The sequence below is a fragment of the Pelobates fuscus genome, chromosome 7, assembly GCF_036172605.1.
Source record: "Pelobates fuscus isolate aPelFus1 chromosome 7, aPelFus1.pri, whole genome shotgun sequence".
Lineage (NCBI taxonomy): Eukaryota > Metazoa > Chordata > Amphibia > Anura > Pelobatidae > Pelobates > Pelobates fuscus.
The window spans coordinates 113,618,866-113,642,165 of record NC_086323.1 but is presented as its reverse complement, the minus strand read 5'-3'; the positions used below and the strand labels follow the sequence as shown (position 1 = coordinate 113,642,165).

The following is a 23,300-nucleotide window of genomic DNA, read 5'->3' as shown; positions in this document are numbered from 1 at the left end:
TAACCCTTTATTATTTAGGAATAAAGGCCGAGTTCTCACTCTGTAATTAATACAAATAGATCCGTATAGATTGCATCTAATGTCACAGACACCAAAAACCTTGAATAGCCATCACTGGATATTTAGAATATGCCTTGGGGAAACATTTGGCCTCTTTGCAGTAGAATGGCGTAACAGTATGAGAATTAGTTTTGGTACGAGATCAACTGTCACAATTTGCAGGTGACTATAAAACTGTATTTCTTAATACATGGCCCTAAGAGTCCACAGCCCTGTTATCTCCTGCCAGGCTGCATTGTGAATACACAGCTGTGATCACATGTAGGATGAAGATCACCCAGCCCTGTGCTGTCAGATTCCTCTGCACAACCACAAACTGCTCAGATGCAGAGAGAAAGAGAGAGTGAAAGAGAGGGGGCACAGAGAGGCAGCAGAGAGAGACACGGAGAGACACAGGGAGAGGGAACTGAAGAAAAGTGTCAGCGGAGAAAAGAAAGGAAAAAGAGAATATTTTCAAGAAGGACAGAGAGAAAAGGATAGTGAGGATAATGCAAGGGAAGACTTAAAAATATACAAATAGGAGAGAGAGCGTTAGAAAAGCATAAATCAAAGGAGATGATAAAAGGTAGAGAGATTGAGAAGGACAGCACTGCAAGGGAAACCAAGGGAAGTCACTAAAAAGAGGACAGAGAGGAGACATAGTATATGTATCAGAAGTGTCAGAATTAGCCGATTAACAGACAAAAGGGTGGAATAGAAAATGGGTAAATATTAGTGGGAGTAAGGAATTATCCAAGTCAGATGATACGTGTCACCTTAGGAACATTCTGCTCGCAATTTTTGTTTCGGTGCTGAGGAAAGTTAGAGATTTGGGAGGAGAAAGGCAGGGGGATGTAATGAAAGTGTATCTGCACCCACATAGTGCCAGTTCCACAGGCAGCCTGGGCACATCTCCGACAGTACTCGGGTAAGACATTCTGCTTTCTTCTCCTCTGTACTTTTTTACAAATGTTTTGGGAGTTTGGTGCTTTAGTGCACAATGCTGTAGGTAACCGGGGCATGACGTGCAGGTCCGGGATGACTTTTCCTCATATTAATGGGCAATATGATATACAGAGGTGTGTGTAGATGAACAACTGCACTGGTTACATAAATATATATAGTATGTCAATATGTATTAGTGTATTACAAATAGGAATAAACACATGTAGTGGTGGTGTTACTTACATAAATAACTATATATATCCATTTTAGAACAATATGTGTGTATCTATACTGAATATATTCATAATACATATTTATCTGTGTGTGTTCCTATTAATTATATTTGAGATTATATATTCACCATATTTATCCCTCTCAATATATATATATATATATATATATATCTATTGCAGAATATGTACTTGTGTCTTTCTAGAAAGTGTTGTAATTTGTAGAATTATTCTCAGGTAGTTGTTTTTAATGTCAAATAAATGCATAAGTATATTAACAGAAAAATAGCCTCGGAAACAATAGATATTATATGTACGTGCCTAACAGATGAAAATGATGGGTGTTTGCTTATGTAATAAAAAACACACAAGGAGACGGAGCGAGAGACACAATATACTGTTAACGTTAATATGCCAGCTTACTGTGCCGTAATTATATAACTTTTCTAGTATCATATAGACAGGCATGGAAAGGTAATAATTATATTAACATCAAACAGTTATTTTTATATCTCCGTGGTACATGTATTAGTTAACCATGTATTTTAAGCACAGTTCTAATGCAAGGAAAAATAGTTTTGGAGTTGAAGAAAATGAACTTTTGCATTTAATAGGTTTGTAATACTGAGCACATATCAGTTGTTACTCTTAGATAGTGTATTGATTTGCTTTCATGGTGGTCTTTCGCATAACCTTTAGGTATCAGCAGGGATGTGAACACAGGGTTAAATAAATCCAATTAGGACAGGATTAAAAATAATTATAAAATCCTGCAGCCAAGCCTTATACAATTTAAACCTAATTGTTGATTTACTAAACACCAAATTGTACTGATTTGAAAACTGAACCACAAAATTAATTCCAAAAGCTGTAGTGAATTTCTCCAAATTGACATTTTTTTGTCTACATTTTGCAAGCTGGTCATCACTCTACTACAATTTGATGGATAGCGAATAAGCCGCCTAGTTTCCAATAAACCTTCTAGTGACTATTTTATGGTAGACAAAAGTTATTTCACATCTTTTGTTGTATCTTAATACTGATACTGGCTATATAAAGAATATATATATATATTTTTTTTAAAGGTTCTTTTAAAACTATTTTTAATGCAACTCATTATCCATGAAAAAGAGCTACAAGATAATTCTGCCATCACTTCCCCTTCTGCAGTTTTTGGAACAATTAACACCACCGTGATGGAAAAATGCAATTACGTGAGATAATGGGTCCATTAGTCCAATAGTATTTTGGGTAAAACTTTGCTACAGTTTAAGATAAATGTCAAGGCAAGCACTTCGTTTTAGAAGCCATATTTGAAACCCAAACGATTTCTCATATATTTCCATAGAAACACAGAATCTGATGGCAGTTCAGTTAAGAACCACTTAACCCTTCCTTCCCCAGCTGCTTTAACACCTTGGATCCCTGTATGTGATGACATCTTAAAATCAGTATAATCGTATTTGCCAAAAAAGTTTAGAATGTTGTTATTCAACATCTTGTTGTAGGTTTCAATGGTTTACTATTCTTTCCTATTGCCAGATCACATAATGCACTTTTTAGTACTTTGCAGATGATATAGCATATGTGCCGTGGAACAAATATCCTCTAATACATTCAGTATCGGGGTGCAATAACATTTCTGCATCAGATCTTCAGAATTAAATTCTTAAAATCTCAACACCTTCATTTGATGTGCTCTGGTTATTTTAATAATGAATCAAACACTCAGGTAGATCTGGTGCTGTAAAATTAAATCAACATTTAAAAAAAAAATGTTTAATTGTATAGTCTAATGTTTAGAAAAATACAACAAAAATATGTAATATTTCAAATACAACATAATAGTGTAAATATGTTACTTGTTGTCTGCACATTGACTGTAACATTTATAGATAGCATTAAATTGTGAGCTCTGTTGTCTACATTATTGTAGTGTATTCAAACAGGTATTTTGAGGGGTTTAAGTGAAAATATATGGTTGGGCTCTTTGATAACAAGCCCTCCCCCTCCCCCCCCCCCAAAAAAAAAATCCATCCTCCCCCAAAAAACTAGTGACGGCTGAGGGAAGTGACAAAACCAGACAGTGGAAGCTCCACCCTTTATCAAGTTTTGTCAACGTTGGGCTTTACCATAAGACTAGTGCACAATGTGTCTTGTGATATCTTTTTGACTGCATTAGAATTTCAATGAATTACCTACATACTCAATGTGAGTATTCCAAAAAGAAATCTTTACCAAATTAATTAGAAATAATCCAACAAAAGAAAATATTAAATTAAAAATATCATGCATAAAATGGGAATATTTGCGGACGATGTTGTATTGTCTTTAAGAAATCCCGCTTCCTCACTTCATTACGTAATGTCCATATTAAAACAATTTGGTGACGGTACTTCTAATCTAGATTGAATGAAACTAAAACTCAAGCAGTGTCGGCTACCTCAAATTTTGAGTGGAGGCACATTTTTTATTTGAGCATTACTCTTACCAAAAACCTGTCGAAAATGCACGTGTGTAATCTCGCGAAAGTTTGGCCAGATTTACAGACAGAGTTGGAAGGAATTGGAAATATCATGGCTGGGTAGGATTTGTTTGAAGATGATTGTAGATGAATGTCCATCCATAGGTTTCGTATTTTTTACGTGGCATTCCAATGTCGGTTCTATTATCATTTTTAAGGAAGATCCACACAGCCATAAAACCGTACATCTGGTCGAAAAAACCTAGTAGAATAAGGATGTCTGTGTTGCAGGATCTTAAAACGCATGGTGGCTTGGGTGTGCCCAACTTCAGAAATTATTACTTTGCAGCAAATTCGGCCCATTTTTTTAAATTCAATTCAGACACCAACTTGCCTCACTAGTTTTTGACCGAGAGAGATAAATTGCTTACCCATTCAATTAAAGAGGTATCATGGCTTCCACGTAAGTTACTGCCTAAGATTAGGGAAACAATTCCCACTACCAAGATGACTTTAAAGGGATATCGTTAACTTCCTTATTCATGACTTGGGATATCATGTATAAGGAAGTTAATGGTAGTGTTTTGTGGTCTAGAGCTACGCCAACATCTGTTCTGAAGTATGATACACCTAGGGTTTATGTGGATTTACTCTCTTACTAATTTGGATGATGTGATTTGATAAACTTCAACTGAAATATAATTTGGAAGATTCGGCTTCCCCTAAACATGAGATTGTATTTGGTTATTAATGCTAGGCCCCAATCTAAGTTGGACTTTAAAATTGCATGGGAAAGAGATCTCCAGAAGGAATGTTTTTTTTGGAGGATTGGCTGAGCATTGATTTAAATTTGAAAGGCATTACTCAATGTTCAGCACATTTAGAAAAACACTTCACGGTGCTATATAGAAGGTATTTAACCCCATTAAGACTTCAGAAAATCTGCCAAGTTGGAATAAAAATATATCCCCGGCCCGCCATTTTGTGGCAAAATTGAAAAACACTTCAGGCTAGGTTTTTTTGTTTTGTTTTTAACAGCTGACACAGAGCTGTGTGAAAAGGCTGAATTAGATTATTTTGAATATTTTTTTTCAGCCTATTTGACTATGTAAGTTTTTGTTGTCCATCCTATCATGGATGGTGCCTGCACCAACAGAGATCGTGATAGGTACAATTATTTACATAGAACCAACATATTCTGCAGTGCTGTACAATAGGTAAACAAGACAAATATTTAATTCTAACGAAACATGTTTGACATACGGAGGAGCTGGAGCTGCATATAAGATAGCAAAGCCATGCAAACAAGGGCCTCGATTTAATATTTTTGGATAAGCTTTTGAAATTGTTCACAATCTGCTAGAAATGTTTTTATTAATATTGTTATTATTATTTATATGCCACCAAAATATTCTGCAGCTCTTCTCATAAAGAAAAGGGTGAGGAAGACCTGCTCAAACAAGCTAGCAATATTTCCTAACATGATTGTGATCATATGTGATGGCTTTTCAAAAATATTAAATTGAGACCAAGGATTGGTGTGCATTATATTTTAAAGATAAAATGCCATACCTCTCAACTTGGAAGGTATGAAACTGGCATTGGGGGAAGACTGGTGTAAGGTGATATGCTAATGATGCAGTAACACCACTAGTGATGCCCACAGTAATGGATCCAGCTAAAAAAAAAAGGCAGGAAAGCTCCAAAAATATGGCCGCACATGCACAGAGTGCCATTAAAGGACCACTCTAGTGCCAGGAAAACATACTCGTTTTCCTGGCACTAGAGTACCCTGAGGGTGCCCCCACACTCAGGGACCCCCTCCCGCCGGGCTCTGGAGAGAGGAAGGGGTTAAACTTACCTCTTTTTCCAGCGCCGGGCGGGGAGCTTTCCTCCTCCTCTCCATCTTGATCGCGACGTCATCGGCTGAATGCGCATGCGCGGCAGGAGCCGCGCTCGCATTCAGCCGGTCGCATAGGAAAGCATTCATAATGCTTTCCTATGGACGCTTGCGTGCTCTCACTGTGATTTTCACAGTGAGAATCACGCAAGCGCCTCTAGCGGCTGTCAGTGAGACAGCCACTAGAGGATTTGGAGGCTGGATTAACCCTCATTATAAACATAGCAGTTTCTCTGAAACTGCTATGTTTATAAAAAAAAGGGTTAATCCTAGAGGTACCTGGCACCCAGACCACTTCATTAAGCTGAAGTCGTCTGGGTGCCTAGAGTGGTCCTTTAAATAATTCTGTCCATGGGCTATACGCCGTCAGTGTAGATTGTATAGCAAGAACGTATTCAATAGTACAGTTCTGCAGTGCCTTATGGGGACTTGGTCTCTGGTATCTGTAGACACATGACTCCAGAGAGCAAACCTGCAACGTCAGGACAAGGATATGTTATAAACTAAGGCTTAATGCCATTTACAGACTTTTTAGTTTTTTTCTGCCTATATTTTAAGCTGGTGTAATAGCACATTTATTTATCATTAAAACTGTCTGAATATAATTATTATTCACTCCACTCATCCCTCCTTCAGTCTGTTTTAACAAAACTCAGCCCGCTCTCTTTCCCTTCTGTATACCTTATGTCTGCAACCCTTACAACACATGTGATCTTTCACAGCCTTGTTCATTTTCACTCTAATACTGTACTCATGGAATAAACTCCCTTCGCACAATTTTTTAAGTGAGGCGAGTGTGCCCATGCTATTGGTACACATAAGGAGATCAGGGTGTAATTAAGTAAGGCGAGTGCATGGTCTGTGTTATGTTCTTTTGAGTGGTTGGGTGTCACAATCCTCTGTTGCTTGGGAAGGGGGCATAATGTGGTAGGTTAGTTTTGTCGTTTATCGCGTTATAAGTTGGCGTTTGTGCCCCTGTGTAAGCCTAGGGCCCAGGGTCGTTTTAGCCGCGAGGCAAACAAGGCATTTGCCTTGGGCGGCATTTTCCAAGGGGCGGCAAAAAAATGCCCAGGGCAAATGTCTTGTTAGCCTTGCGGCTAACTGACATGCCGATCGGGCTGCTGGGCGGTTGGGGGGCGCTGGCGGGCGGCTGACGAGGGAGCACTTCCTCTGAGCTGTCTGCTCAGCTACCTTGCGTGCCGCAGAGTGAGGCTGCAGCGCGCGAGGGAGCTGAGCAGAGTGCTCAGGGGAAGTGCTCCCTCGCCAGCCGCCCGACCGCCAGCGCCGCCCGCCCAGCAGCCACTGGAACCCCAGGGAGAAAGAGAACCCCCCCAGCATTCCCAAAGGTAAGAAGGCTGGGGGGGGGGGGGGTTAAAGTAAAAAAAAATGTGTTAATGTGAGTTAGTGTGTGTGTGTGTGTCTGTTAGTGTGTGTGTGTGTGTGTTTGTGACTGTTAGTGTGTGTGTCTGTTAGTGTGTGTGTGTCTGTTAGTGAGTGTGTGTGTCTGTTAGTATGTGTGTGTGTCTTTTAGTGTGTGTGTGTGTGTGTGTGTCTGTTAGTGTGTGTGTCTGTTAGTGTGTATGTGTGTTTGTCTGTTAGTGTGTGTGTCTGTTAGTGTGTGTGTGTGTCTGTTAGTGTGTGTGTGTGTCTGTTAGTGAGTGTGTGTGTGTGTGTGTGTGTGTCTGTTAGTGTGTGAGTCTATTAGTGTGTGTGTCGGTTAGTGTGTGTTAGTGTGTCTGTTAGTGTGTGTGTCTGGTAGTGTGTGTGTATGTGTGTTTGTCTGTTAGTGTGTGTGTCTGTTAGTGTGTATGTGTGTGTGTGTCTGTTAGTGTGTGTGTGTCTGTTAGTGAGTGTGTGTGTGTCTGTTAGTGTGTGTGAGTCTGTTAGTGTGTGTGTCGGTTAGTGTGTGTGTGTGTGTGTCTGTTAGTGTGTGTGTGTCTGACTGTGTATGTGTGTGTGTGTGTGTCTGATAGTGTGAGTGTGTTTGCCTGTGAGTGTGTTTGCCTATGAGTGTGTGTGTCTGTTAGTGAGTGTGTGTGTGTCTGCTAGTGAGTGTGTCTGCTAGTGAGTATGTGTTCGTCTGTTAGTGAGTGTGTGTGTTTCTGTTAGCGAGTGTGTGTTTCTTTAGCTAGTGTATCCGTATCTGTCAGTGAATGTGTGTGTGTGTATTTAGAAGGCGGGGCGGGGGGAAGGGTTGGGTGGGGGTGGCATGGGGGAGGGGGGCGCCTGAGTTTTGTCCTGCCTAGGGCAGCACAAAACCAGGATACACCACTGCTAGGGCCTCTATCAGAGCCTTAGCAGAGGTTGTGTGTCGGGTGTGAGGTGCGTGGATTGGTGGATAGTGTTGTGGGTCATGGGGGGGGATCGTATCACGGCCTGTTTAAGGGGAAACAGTTACTAAACTTGGAGTGTAGAGAGAACAGTAGGGTGAACTTAGACAGGAGAACAGCAGAACATGGAAACTAGTAATATGTATTTTGTGAGGTGTTCAGGTCACCGCCTCCTGCCTCAGACTACTCCTGAGGAAGAATGGAACAGTTCTTTCTGGATCCCAGAGGGATGGGTTGATGGTGTCCCGGTAAATCACAAATATTTTCTCAAAAAATCTTAGATTCTTCATAATTCAGTCTCTATACTGGTCCCTGTTTTTATGTGTGTGCAAAAAATATTTGCAGTAGTTTAGAAACACTAGGATTATTTTTCTAGTGGGAAGGTGGTAAGCCAAAAATATGGGAAAAAAGTAGTGTCTCTATATTTATGTTATGGGTTTTAGTTCTACATGACCTCTGCCACCTTATTGGTAGTTGTTTGGAAAAGCTTACTTGAGAGCATCTATGCATGGCATAAACTGGGGCTAGTTTGGAACTTGCCCTGTTTCAGCAGGTTTTGCACATGCCTAGTGTCCTTCTAGAAGTAATTTGTTGCCATTCGGGCAGCAGAACCAGTTGCCCATGAGTGAAGGCATGCTATTGGCCTCTCTATTCAGGGGCCATCATCGGCTGATAGCATGAGGGGCTGAGGCTATAGTGCCCACTAGAGAGAGAAGCAAGAAGCCATCTTGGAAGCTCACAGGGTGAGGTCAACAGCAGCATCTCCGGGCCTCTGCCAAATGTAAGTGTTTAATATTATCTTTTTATTTCCCCCAATAGCCTTAGTGACTGCTGAGTGCTGATTAGGCAAGGAAATGTACTCAAATATATAATAATATAAAAAAGCCAGGGAAGCCAAGGTGTGACAAGAGAGCGGGGAAATTTCTGAGACAGAACACTGTGCTGCCTGCCACTAATAGTTTTAAAACCTCCTACTGCACACACCCACCATCTTCTTTGAAGTGCTCAGTCACTCTACAGCTTAGGCCTGAAACAATACTGGCTGTGCCTAGCTGAAAAGTTGCAAAGCTTTAAACTGCGGGACTGGAGCTGTGACACTGAGGACTGATCTGATTCTGATTTTAATCTGTCATGATTGTTGATCCTGCTAATAATTTCAAATACTTCTTGGCTCCATGTTACCACTGCAGAGTGATTATATTGCCAGCTGCAAAGGTAATAAGGAGTCTATCAGTATGCTGCTGCTTTAACCCTGTATACACTGTGTGTTGAGAGCTAATGGAGTAGCTGACATGTTTCATAACATAGTAGCAATATTTAATAAAAAGCTAAAGTTATCATAGCAGGAACATTACTGAAGATGTGCTCGTGTAAGGGGAAGCAAGGGGATGGTTAGATAGATAGATAGATAGATAGATAAAGCATATTAAAGGACCACTCTAGTGCCAGGAAAACATACTCGTTTTCCTGGCACTAGAGTACCCTGAGGGTGCCCCCACACTCAGGGACCCCCTCCCGCCGGGCTCTGGAGAGAGGAAGGGGTTAAACTTACCTCTTTTTCCAGCGCCGGGCGGGGAGCTTTCCTCCTCCTCTCCATCTTGATCGCGACGTCATCGGCTGAATGCGCATGCGCGGCAGGAGCCGCGCTCGCATTCAGCCGGTCGCATAGGAAAGCATTCATAATGCTTTCCTATGGACGCTTGCGTGCTCTCACTGTGATTTTCACAGTGAGAATCACGCAAGCGCCTCTAGCGGCTGTCAGTGAGACAGCCACTAGAGGATTTGGAGGCTGGATTAACCCTCATTATAAACATAGCAGTTTCTCTGAAACTGCTATGTTTATAAAAAAAAGGGTTAATCCTAGAGGTACCTGGCACCCAGACCACTTCATTAAGCTGAAGTCGTCTGGGTGCCTAGAGTGGTCCTTTAATACGTATCTCCTTATTGTGCCCAGCTCTGTTTATCATATCTCTATTTTTCCTCAGCTCTGTTTGTGTTATGGTTATCTCTGTATTGTACTCAGCTCTATGTTTTATAGATAACTTTATGTTGTGCTCAGCTTGTTTTATTGTATGAGCATCTCTGTATTCTGCTCAGCTCTCTGTATTCTATGAGTATCTCTGTACTGTATAGGGAGAAGTAAAATTGTGGGGGAGGAGTCTGGCGCCCCACCATCTTAAAGCTTCACCAGCGGTCACCGCTTTGACAAAACTAAAGCATAGCTACATTGTGCTAAAAAGGGCTAAGGAATACAGGGGCGTTCATGAGAGTTTATTTAAATAAAAGATATAAGTTTCTCTATTTTTTAAAGACATATTAAATTACAACCTGTCAGGAATAATAAAAGAAAGTTAATGATTTCAATATATAAAAGCACATACAATTCTCTTTTCATAATGCTAGAATGAAATATACAAATATGAATGCTAGTTTTGCTCAGAAAATACCCTATATTTGTCTTTTTTTTTTTTTTTATTATGCCTGAAGAGTATAGGGACATTTGTGAAAAGGTAACAGTTTCCAATTCTTCCCAAGGAGTTGTTATACAGCTCATCAAGAAGGAGGGGTGTAGTGCATCCTATTCTGCAGTAGGATCTGAAAGCCTAGTGTGCCACATTTTGCTGACCTCTGAGTTGGGCTATCCCAGGATAACATCACAGGATTAGCATTGGGAGACCATTTACAGTGTCTCAGCATTCACGTATAGAGGTAAGGAACTATTCTAGGGAGTAAATTGTTACACCTGTGTTCAAGATGCTGGGATATACTGTCCACAGCTTCTCCAGTGTCCATTTTTGTGCTTAGGGACTATCCAGAGGTTTTAACAGTTTTGCCTTAGCTACAGATTGTGTTTCCTGCATAAACATGATGGGAGTTACAGTCTTATCTCCCCAGTTCTAGTTATAGATGAGTACTTCTGGTTGCACTCTAAGGACATGGGGTACACTGCTTTAATAACTTGAACTTTAATGGTGATGTGCTTTCATTGCAAACTTCACACCCACTACTGTAATGAATATAAATGTATATACATTTATATTTATACAGGGCATATATGTTGAATCAAATTATTAACCTCTTAATTTAACGATACTCCATGTATTCATCAGATGCAAGACCCTGACGATCATCTAAGAGTGTGGTGAATGATTATTTAGCTTTTAAAACTCTACACAGTCTTACCACCATTAAATGAGCAAGACACTCATTTTGATTTACGGCGCTTCAAGGCCTACTTCTGATGATCTAATCCAGTGTTTTTCTAATTCTTGTATCAGGTTTTTAGCCAGTAATACTTTGTGAAGATATTTTTGTTAAGTTGTTCCAACGTTTCTCTCTTGTAACCTCTCCTTTTCTCCTTCTGTCTATCTCATTTTATCCTCATCTTCTGATTGAATATGTCTCACTTCAAGCATTACATCCCGTCATGCCTCTCTGTCCCTAAAACCTGTCTCATATTTCCTTCGGAGCAGAATGTCTCTCCAGGAGCCTGTTTCAGTTGTTCTAATTAAGCTAGTCTTAATAGTTCTTCATTTGGTGTCACATTTTCCTTTGACTTGCTCTGGCATTCTTATGTCTTCTCAGTGGTGTCACTTAACTTCAGTGGGTGCACATGTGTCTGTATGACCGTATCTCTGTATGAGTTTGTTCCTGTGCCTGTTTGACTATATTACAGTATGTGTGTATATATGTGTCTGTATGAGTTTCTGTATAACTATGTCCGCATGTGTGTATATGTCTGTCTATATTACTATGTTTCAGAATGAGTGTGTGTATGCATGTGTGTATATGCGTCTGTGATGATGTGTCTATATTTGAGAGCCATAGACAGACACACACACTTATACAGACACAGTCGACCAGTGTCTGTTTGAGAGTGTATGTGTTTCTTTATATGTGTTTTGTGTAATCGTCTGTATGTTTTTGTACGTGAGTGTATGAATGTGTGTATGTGTGTTTGTATAACTCTGTGGGGGATATTTAATTGTTCTGAAAATGGCATATATTAAAAAATTATGATTAGTGTGCAAAAGAAACAACAGATAAGAAAACCCTATTACTAAATTAACTTTTTTTAATTTTTTAAGGAACACGCAACCCCCACACTCAGCCTTCTCACACACAGCCACCATACACAATCATACTCAGCCAACCACACTCATAAGACATTCACCCAATCACACATAGATCCCACGCACATCACACTCATCAACCAATACAGTCAAACACACACACATCTCATAATATCACACTCAAAATACAGAGGATGTGTGTAATACATTCATGTACTCTGCACATAACTGAAAATAAAAAAACACATTACTAAGGGGGTTGAAGTGACACCATGGGTGACACCAACCATAGCGATGCCACTGTGTCTTCCACCATTATCCATATTAGCAATTGAACCTGTTCTCATTGTTGGTGTTGTCTTCACCCATCTCGATGCTTAGATAGTAATGTTGTCCTTTGATGGGCTCATACAAATTCTAAAGCTTAATATTGTGTAGCCACCATTACACACAAAGACCCCATACCTAACAAACCTTTGCTAGGCATCCTGTGTATGCCTATATCTTGTAAAATTACAATTGAGATTCCTTTACCAAACCGGAGTGAAAGAACTATACCCTCCAGTATAACAGCATTTACAGTAGTGCTTTTGAAATAAAAATTAAGTTCTACAGATTAAAAAGAAGGAGCAAAAAAAGATGGACATATGTTTTTTTTCATTTTTAAAACAAACTTTTATCTAACTCACACATTTCACCAAACATGTAAGGGTGCTTTAAACGACCCTTCATAATGCTAGTCCCTTTCTAACAAATTTATTGCACAAAGGTTTAACCATTGTATTGGAACATAATGTGAATGCTCCAATTGAAAACTTAAAGGGACACTGTAGGCACCCAGACCACTTCAGCTCATTGAAGTGGTCTGGGTGCAAACTCACATCACCCATAACCATGCAAGTGTAATTATTGCAGTTTTTTTTTTTTTTTTTTAACTGCAGTAATTACCTCTGAGGGTTCACTTCTCCTAAAGTGGCTGTCTACCGGACAGCCACTGGAAGGACTTCCGAAACTGAAACTGAATTTTTGTCCGTTATCTTAATAAGGGGTTATTAACCCCTTAAGTGCCGGGGGCGGGGAGGGGAGGGGGCTTGACAAAGGGGAAATTTACAGTGCCAGGAAAACGTGTTCGTTTTCCTGGCACTTTAAAATCCCTTTAAGGCTGAAATAACCGAACTAAATATATGTACATGACTTGGAGTATTATGTGAAAATTAAAAATGTTCTCCTAAAATTTGCAGTTCCCTGTCAAATTAAACTTGACAACTTCTGTTACCTTTTTCGTTTTTATTTTTTTTCTATCAAACTGATTTAACACTACCAATAAATATAAATACATAAAAGTTACTACCGGTAGATATTCCTGAACTCCTCGACTGGAGGTTATATAAACACAGGGCTTCTCCAGCTGAACAAGTTGTCTAAAATAACCCATATGACATTGAATTTATGAGATAATGCTAAGAATCTCCAACCCTGATATTGTTGGCCGCGTAACCTAGGCTACCAGAATATACCTTGTGATTGCCATTTTAGTATCTCAGTTATGTTCTATCACGCATTATGTATTTTGTTTTTTTGAGTACTAGACCCATTTCTCATCCTATTTTCACTATTTTTTCATCACTTTTTTTAAAGTACATTTAACTTTTTTTTAGTTGTCTCTTTTTCCTTCTCATTCTGTTTTTCCTTCCTTCATTATCTCCTTTTATCAGTAGCTGCTTCCCCCTCTCTCTGTCCCCTCTCTCCACATCTCTTTCTCTTTGGCTGTTTGTCTCTATCTTGGGGCTATAACAGCACATAGAGGATCGATACACTGACGCTATTATTTTTCCATCAATGCAAGCAATCCCAGCCTGAAACTTCAGAGAGAGACACATGAAGGGATGTAAATGGCCACATAGAAGAGCGACACTTACATCTGAGGAACACTAACGGAGTATTGACATGTGCAGATAACTAAACCATTCCCACCACGTGTCAGCAACCACTGCTGGGCCAACATACGAGGTCTAGAGGTCATATAGACATAATGAATATAGCTTTAATACAGATTTGGCAAGAAAAGCAACATTTGCTTGAACGTACTGCCAGATTATGCAATTCTTTGTATCCATGTATACATTACAAGAATAAATTATAGGTAAAAATATTGTTTTACTGTTTAGTGTTCCTATGGTAACCAGCTGCTAAAAAAAGACTTGATCTTTATCTAACCTCATTCACAATTAAGCTGCTTGTGAATCGTACATCCTATGGGTACAATTTTATTGCATTTGTTTCAATTGCAACAACAACAACAAAAAACAACAACAACAAAACATATTGGTTAAATGGACAGTATTTATCATAAAAAAAGAATAAAATAAATTAGGAATATGGACGTATTTTATAAGAGAAACTGTATATCAATATATGGCAGCAGATTTACAATGCCTATAATTAATTCTACACAATAATCTATATTAATTTTATAATGCTAATCTTTTGTGGCACAATTTGTTTTTCATGTAAGTCATCGTTCAATGAAAATAAATTAGGACAAATACAACAGTTTACAAGCAATGTATTATAAAAATAATATTTGTATATTTAAACAGAAGTGCTTTATTTCTGAATTGATCATTTAGAATTGAGCATGGAAGCCACCTTAGCCACTTTACTAGTAACTTGCTACAAAAATAAATTTAAATCTCATAATTAGCTGATATTGCTTTTATGTACCAGGAGGGACACTCTAATCAACATAGCCACTACAGCCCAGCATAGATTCACTGAGAGTGCTGGGCCAACAAATCGCAGCCAATCAATGTCATCCAAGTTTGGAGCAATTTATTATTATTATTATTATTATTATTATTATTAGCATTTATACAGTACCAACAGATTCTGCTGCACTTTACAACATTATTAATATTATTGTCAAGCAAACTTTGTGCTCCCATCTCACACTTAAATGTTTTGGCATTTAACCTCTTCTCTGCTTTAACACATAGAATTATGCATTAAAATGGCCCCTATTTTTTAAGGCATTACACAGATTTAAAAAATTTATATATTTTCAGCAGCCACACTGGACCCCAGGGAAAGAAACCATTCTAACTCTCCCAAATTTAATTATAACGTCATTTGTGAGTGTGTAAGATAATGGGTGTGTCTGTCTGTCTGTCTGTCAGTGAATGTGTGTGTCTGTCAGTGAGTGTGACTGTTTGTCTGTCTGTCAGTGAGTGTGTGTCTGTCAGTGAGTGTATGTGTCTGTCTGTCAGAGTGTGTGTGTGTCTCTGTCTGTCAGTGAGTGTGTGTGTCTCTGTCAGTATCTGTGTGTCTGTCAATTAATGTGTATGTCTGTCAGTAGGTGTGTCTGTTTAGGTGACCGCCCCCTCAGATTGCATGGGAAAGGTGTTTACATACCTTTTTTTCTCACGCTGTGTCGATCTCACTGTGGCTGGCCTTGCCTCCATGGCTCTAGATTGATGATTTTAGCTAATCAAATGACTTCCCAAAGAAAAGCATTGGGAGGCTACTGCACATGCTCAAAATGCTGCACCAATCAGCATCTCTTCATAGAAATGCATTGAAACAATGTATCTTTATAAGGAACGTTTTGCACCTCCATGAAGAGTGTGCAGCACTGAGCTAAGAAGCACCTTTAGTGGCGTTCTGAGTGACTGCCACAAAATGTGTTAATAGGCAGCAATGTAAACACTGTCTTTTACCCTAAAAAGCCTGCAGGTACAGGCTATAGACAAGAGAACCACTACGTTAAGCTGTAGTGGCTCTGGTGACTATAGTGTCCCTTTAAGCAATGTATTTTTGTAGTTTAAATAAAGTTATTAAAAAAAATGTAGTAAAATAAAGTTTTGTTAGTTAACAAAAACCTTGCAGCTAAGTTTGTTGGCTGTCTCCTAGATTCAAGGCAAATGTGTCAAGCACTGCACGAAGATGTCATTCCATAGCAGAAAAAGTCTATGAAATAGAAAGTCTGCTGGTACATGCTTCTTTATGCTTCTATACAAAGGTATACATGTTAAATCTGAGCTATCCTTTGCTGCTTCAGAAAATTAAGGTGATTTACATGTTGCTTTTCATGTTTAGCTCCCTTATGTGCTGAACAGGAAGTATATATTATTTTCTTTAAAGAACCACTCTACGCACCCAGACCACTTCAACTCAATGAAGTGGTCTGGGTGCCAGGTCCATCTAGGGTTAACCCTGCCTGCTGTAAACATAGCAGTTTCAGAGAAACCGCTATGTTTACATATGGGTTAATCCAGCCTCTAGTGGCTGTTTCACTGACAGCCACTAGAGGTGCTTCCGCACTTCTCACTGTGATTTTCACAGTGAGAAGACGCCAGCGTCCATAGGAAAGCATTGAGTAATGCTTTCGTATGGACTGACTGAATGCGTGCGTGGCTCTTTCTGCGCATGCACATTCAGCCTATGACGTTGGAAGGAGGAGGATAGTCCCCAGCGCTAGAGAAAGGTAAGTGTTTAACCCCTTCCTCCTACTTCAGCCTGGCGGGAGGGGGGCCATGAAGGTGGGGGGGACCTATTAATACTATAGTGCCAGGAAAACAAGTTTGTCTTCCTGGCACTATAGTGGTCCTTTAAACTTCGGCATCACACCCAGAATATGTAAAGTATTTCTGACAATAGAAAAGCAGTACTCGTGTGAGAAGCCACCAGTTGATTGATCCTTATGGCAGACTTCAATTGATGTTTCCTGGCCTAATCACACAAAACCGTTTCAATAGCAAAGTTCTATGATCACCATTGGCCCATGTGTGTACAGATTAAATGAGTCAAATAACCTTTATGGCTATAAACCTGTTGTTTTTTTCCCTTAAAACAATGAACATATTTTTGAAAACTTCTACAACCCTAAATCGTTTCACAAATAAACTACAGAAACAAAAGAAATAAACTGGGTGCCCATCGTAACAGGAAGGCACATGCCCTTGGATTAATAGATAGCAACTTGTCCAACGGTAACGTTGGAACAGCAGCTCCGACTTCTGGGATTGGCAGAAACATATAAAAAAGATTAAAAAGAAGCACCAGTGGCTTGAGAGGGACAATTCTCAGTGGAGTAGAATGCGCATGCACGGCAAGAGCCGCGTGCGCATTCAAACAGTCCATAGGAAAGCATTTCTCAATGCTTTCATATGGACGTTCTGCACGCTGGATGCGATTTTCGCACCCAGCGTCGCAGAAGCGCCTCTAGCGGCTGTCAGGAAGACAGCCACTAGAGGCTGGATTAACCCTGCAATGTAAACATAGCAGTTTCTCTGAAACTGCTATGTTTACATCTGAAGGGTTAAAACCTGGGGGACCTGGCACCCACACCACTTCATTGAGCTGAAGTGGTCTGGGTGACTATAGTGTCCCTTTAACACTCTTTTGAACTTGGCCAGTTCGGCCTAAAATATCAGTACCTTCGTTCTTCACAATTTTTGGTTTCATAAATTCACCCATCGCTGTAGCAATAGATAATCTTATACGGTGATTCTCAATAGAATGATCACTAGTGAGTTGGTTAATGATAACAGTCAGTTACCTATTTCCAAAACGATACATCCACAAATCATTTTTGGTTCCCTTTGTGGAGGAAAAAAAATTGTTTAATCAAGCATTTTTTATCATTAATTATATATTAATTAGCATTAAATGTTTTTGAACGTTTCCGTTTCTTCCAGTAAAATTTCCACCTTTGTTACTTAAACTCTCAGAAACATTACAGAACACGCTGTGGAGACAGGTGCAATGTTCTCTGGGATCTGTAAATCAAAGGCTCTAATTTCTGTCATGTTGTAAGAACAAGACATCTATGTTATTCTATGGAGGTAATTCATCAACATGTCTAACATTTCTCCCTGCTTGATTAATATGCACCAAGGAACGACACAAAAAGATTCTGTATTTATCTCATGTAAGAGAAATAAGAACTTTTGACAAAGAGACCCCATTGTGTTCGTTAAAGCACCATATTAACAGCTTCCACCTCACTGTATTATGCATGAGAGTATATAACCGTGCACAGTATAATGCGGAAAAAAGGTAATTTTAAGTAAAAGGGAAAAAAAAGCAGCTCATGCTATTTATAGAATATTGGATGAAGTTCAATTATTGTGGCACATGTGGGAGATGGAGACCAATTCTTTCAACAGATGCTTAGTGGCGTCATAATCTTCTTAAATAAATTAAAAAAAAAATCAGATGTTGGACTTGATAAGTCTTATTGTATACCCCTTCATTGCCAGATGTGTATGAAATACATTGTGCTGTGAAGTATTCTATTTAAGGACATACATAAGCTTCTCTTCCAATACTGGCACATAAAGGGAGGGAGTGTACGGGAGTGAAGATTCCTCACATTAAGTCTTCTTTGCAAGTTAAAGGATCACTACTGGCACCCAGACCACGCATGCGCATTATCCACCCCCCAGTGGGCGACATCGGAGCTGGCAGAGCACCAGCCCAGCGCCGAGGGACATCGGTGCTAGAATCGGGTAAGTACAGTAAAAGTATTTTAACCCTTACTATGCGATGGGAGGAGGCACAAGGGGGAAGGGGGGCATGTGGGAGCTATAGTAGGTGTCTTTCTCCGAATCCCTGGTCTGTCTCTCTTTCCACTTTCACAGCCCCTCTGCGCAGTGTTAACTTGGTGGCAAATTTCAATTTAGTTTTAGTCATAGTCTTTTGACTAAAAAGCCATTTTAGCTTTAGACGTATTTTAGTCATCTGAATTATTTTAGTTTTAGTCTAGTTTAGTCTAGTTTTAGTCTAGGTTTAGTTGACTAAAATTTTTAGTCGGCAAAATTAACACTGATTCCTAGCACTATAGTATCCCTTTAAAGAGAACTAGTGCATTTGTTAGAGATATGTTTCTTACTCCTTGCAAGGAGGACCCTTGTCACTAGGTCCCTGCACACCGTTGCTTAATTGCATGCAAGAATGTAGCAATAAGCCCACCTCTTCATTCACTTACATCACAAGCGGAAGCTGTGTTGTACATGCTCTTGTATGGAGTTTGTCCACACGGTCTCCTACACATTCTGTCTTTCAGTATATATATTTAAATTGCAGTTACAATGTTGAACCAAATGGTTTGCACAAATAAAGCATTTTAGTCAAGCATAATGTAGTTATACAATGTTGAACTGACAGTACATTTGTGTGGGCTGGTTTTCAGGAGTTGTCTTCGCTATTTGTTAAATCTTAAGCGAAATTAACCAGTTAATTAGAACTAAGCAAGAAAGAACATAAACAATATATAGGAAGATATATTCATTAATTACTTTAACATTTACCAAAAGTCTATAAATGGAGCTTGAGACAGAATCAGCCAGGGTAGCAAAGCTATTATTATAGCTAGCAAATAGAATATATAGTTTGAATTAAATATCTTTAATCTGTATATTTGCTTATGATTTATACAGCACAACAAATAGATTAATTGTCTACCTACCTAAAGGGGACCTGTGACATTAGATGCAGGGGTGTTTCAAATTTGTGTTGAACCAATTATTAGAAGTGTTCATAATATTAAATATTTCTAGCTGTATAATATATGTAAAAACTATTCCACTCAAAATATAATAATACAGCTGCTACTGGGATTATACCACTCTTTTTTTTTTTGTAATCACATTTTTTTATTGAGTAGTTGAGCTTGTTGAGCAAAAACAAAATGACAATGATAAATAAAATCCCCTACTACAATTTTTATAATAGTTTTCAAGTTAAGTCCAAACAACATAATATGTTCGTAGCAGAGTAAATGCTGCCAAAGATCAGTCAGCCAGAGCAAATGGAGCATGAGAATATATAATACAAATTGATACATCGCTTTGAAATCAAAGTGTCGGGAGGGGGAGGGGAAGTAACCGAAAGTCAGAAACGCCGATTAGTGAGAAAGTACAGTTTGACTGCATCCAAGAAATCTATGACAGATAAAACCAAAGACATTTGTAAAAGAAAAAAGTTGCTTTAACATGACCTCTCTGACCTAGCTCACTCATTGTCATAGCCCTTGGACTTCATAGAATTGTGTGACTGATTGCCATCATTAGCGTTTGCTTTGTCTTTGACATTGGAATCCTTTTTGAAAAGGGAAACACTGGGGGGCGGGGCTTGAACTTCATGGCGGCCAGATGCATCTTCCTGGAACTCCTCATCTTCATGATTCAATCAACCATTTTTCTGTATACCAGCAATCTCAACTGGCACTAAAACAGCCCTACCTGTCGTCTGTACCAGCCAGAATGACCTGGATCGGTACCACATAGTGCCAGTCAGCAGATCTCTTTGGAGAAACTGTGGGGCCTAGTGCAGAGCTGCGCGGGAGAGGCGGCTGCTCTCCCTAGTCGGTGTGGCATTGACCCTTGCAGAAATCTTCCACTGTCCCATTTCCCCCCCCCCCCCGGGTCGGCGGGGATATCCTGGCCCCCACTGGACTAGACTACCTAAACATACTTTTCTCCAACTCACAAAGATGACAGAAACCTTATCTCTAACCAGGGAAAGCCTTATTCTTCTTCAGACCATTCAACCCAGCGCAATCGAGGGATCCCTCAAAAAGCTGGACGCAATTTTTGAGAGATTTTGGGCTGCTGTGGATGTGCATACAGCTGCAGCACCACACTTGCCTCTGGAGGGTGCAGCAAGAAGTGAGGGGACCCCCTCCAGGTAAAGCATGCTTGCAAGTGCCAGTCCTTACCACTATTCTCCCACCTGGGCTGAAAGTCAGTAGGGATTTGGCCTCAAAGAATCGCCCACACCGGCAAAGGGCTGCCCCCTGAAAGTGGCAAGAGACTAGCGCGTCCTTCTGCTCTCCCATGCATGGGAAGGCCTTGGACTCTGAGAGTCCCCGAGTCTGTGGCCGAGAGATGCCAAATTTACTCATCATATGCCCTACCTGGATCCCGTTTCACAGCTGCCCTCTGCCACCCTATTGTGAATCCCAGATGCTTCCCAATTTCTGGAATCGGATGATTGGAGACTCCGTGTTCCCTGAAGGTCCCCTGCTTAGGATTAGAGTTAACATGCTTTCAGTGGACGCCATCTTGCTCTTGTGTTTTTATAGAAACATAGAATGTGACGGCAGATAAGAACCATTCGGCCCATCTAGTCTGCCCAATTTTCTAAATACTTACATTAGTCCCTGGCCTTATCTTATAGTTAGGATAGCCTTATGCCTATCCCATGCATGCTTAAACCTTTTACTGTGTTAACCTCTACCACTTCAGCTGGAAGGCTATTCCATTCATCCACTACCCTCCCAGTAAAGTAATACTTCCTGATATTATTTTTAAACCTTTGTCCCTCTAATTTAAGACTATGTCCTCTTGTTGTGGTAGTTTTTCTTCTTTTAAATATAGTCTCCTCCTTTACTGTGTTGATTCCCTTTATGTATTTAAATGTTTCTTTCATATCCCCCCTGTCTCGTCTTTCCTCCAAGCTATGCATGTTAAGATCCTTTAACCTTTCCTGGTAAGTTTTATCCTGCAATCCATGAACCAGTTTAGTAGCCCTTTTCTGAACTCTCTCTAAGGTATCAATATCCTTCTGAAGATACGGTCTCCAGTACTGTGTACAGTACTCCAAGTGAGGTCTCACCAGTGTTCTGTACAATGGCATGAGCACTTCCCTCTTTCTACTGCTAATACCTCTCCATATACAACCAAGCATTCTGCTAGCATTTCCTGCTGCTCTATTACATTGTATGCCTACCTTTAAGTTATCAGAAATAATCACCCCTAAATCCCTTTCCTCAGATGTTGAGGTTAGGACTCTATCAAATATTCTGTACTCTGCCTTTGGGTTTTTACATCCAAGATGCATTATCTTGCACCTATCCACATTAGATGTCAGTTGCCACAACTCTGACCATTTTTCTAGTTTACCTAAATCATTTGCCATTTGGCTTATCCCTCCTGGAACATCAACCCTGTTACATATCTTCATATCATCAGCAAAAATACATACCTTACCATCAAGACCTTCTGCAATATCACTAATAAAAATATTAAAGAGAATGGGTCCAAGTACAGATCCCTGAGGTACCCCACTGGTGACAAGCCCAAGCTTTGAATATACTCAATTGACTACAACCCTCTGTTGCCTGTCACTCAGCCACTGCCTCACCCATTCAACAATATTGGAATCCAAACTCAAATATTCCAGTTTATTGATAAGCCTTCAATTTGCAACAGTATCAAAAGCCTTACTGAAATCTGGGTAAGCAATATCTACTGCACCACCCTGATCTATAATTTTAGTTACCCAATCAAAAAAATCAATAAGATTAGTTTGGCATGATCTCCCTGAAGTAAACCTATGTTGTCTCTGATCTTGAAATCCATGTGTTTTTAGATGTTCAACAATCCTTTCCTTTAACATGGTTTCCATTACTTTCCCCACTACTGAAGTAAGGCTTACTGGCCTATAGTTGCCAGACTCCTCCCTATTACCTTTCTTGTGAATGGGCACAACATTCGCTAACTTCCCATCTTCTGGGACTACTCCTGTTAACAATGATTGGTTAAATAAATCTGTTAACCAATCATTGTTAACAGGAGTAGTCCCAGAAGATTGGAAGTTAGCGAATGTTGTGCCCATTCACAATTTTTATTGGCCTGTTGTCTTTTAACTTATTTTAGTTTTCTTCCCAGTGGAAATTTTCAGCCTATTACCTATTTCTATAGCATGTTATAAGGTGATCTTCTTATTAATAACCCTTTCTGTACAATGAGCCTATACCATGCTTTTTGTTTCCTACCATCCTAATCCTGAATAGCCATATGTACCTACCTGTTATCTCCCTAATTTAAAAAAGAGGTAGACTTAACTAGGAGTTTATTCCATTGCACTAATTAGCAATGCAGTACTCCTGTTTTTCTTCATGCTAAGCTTGTATACACATGTGAATGTTTGTTATAACTCTTTTATATGTGTGATGTTATTCCTCCTTACCCCAAATAAAAAAAGAGATTGACAAAAAATAAATAAAAGGGAAACACTATCTACATCCCAGACAGCTGCAATTGAAATCTTTGTGAGTCACTTTTGGATAGATCAATATCTAGGGCCTATAAAAGTGCCTGAGATTGAGAAAAGTCTTGAAGCTTTACCACCATTCCACCCTTGTTTCCTGTCCAAGATCTATGATATTTCATTAAGTGGTCGCTTAAGTAATATGTCTTAGAGGCAACCTCCAATTAAAGGAGATAATATGGCATAAAGTCAGTGCAAGGGATGAGAAATTTTATGAGGGACATCCATGTCTCTCTTGCTATTGAGCACTGCTGTTTAACTGTT

At 39.6% G+C, this 23,300-nt stretch overlaps 1 protein-coding gene across 1 annotated transcript in view; it reads left to right on the top strand.

The window, feature by feature from the left end:
• The first annotated feature begins 426 nt into the window (after nt 1-426).
• The window catches only part of KCNJ4 (potassium inwardly rectifying channel subfamily J member 4), a 69,481-nt gene continuing 46,607 nt past the window's right edge, over nt 427-23,300 (top strand). Inside the window, exon 1 of the mRNA XM_063426455.1 lies at nt 427-967. The gene's annotated coding sequence lies outside the window, so the exon portion shown is untranslated. The remainder of the gene's footprint in view (nt 968-23,300) is intronic.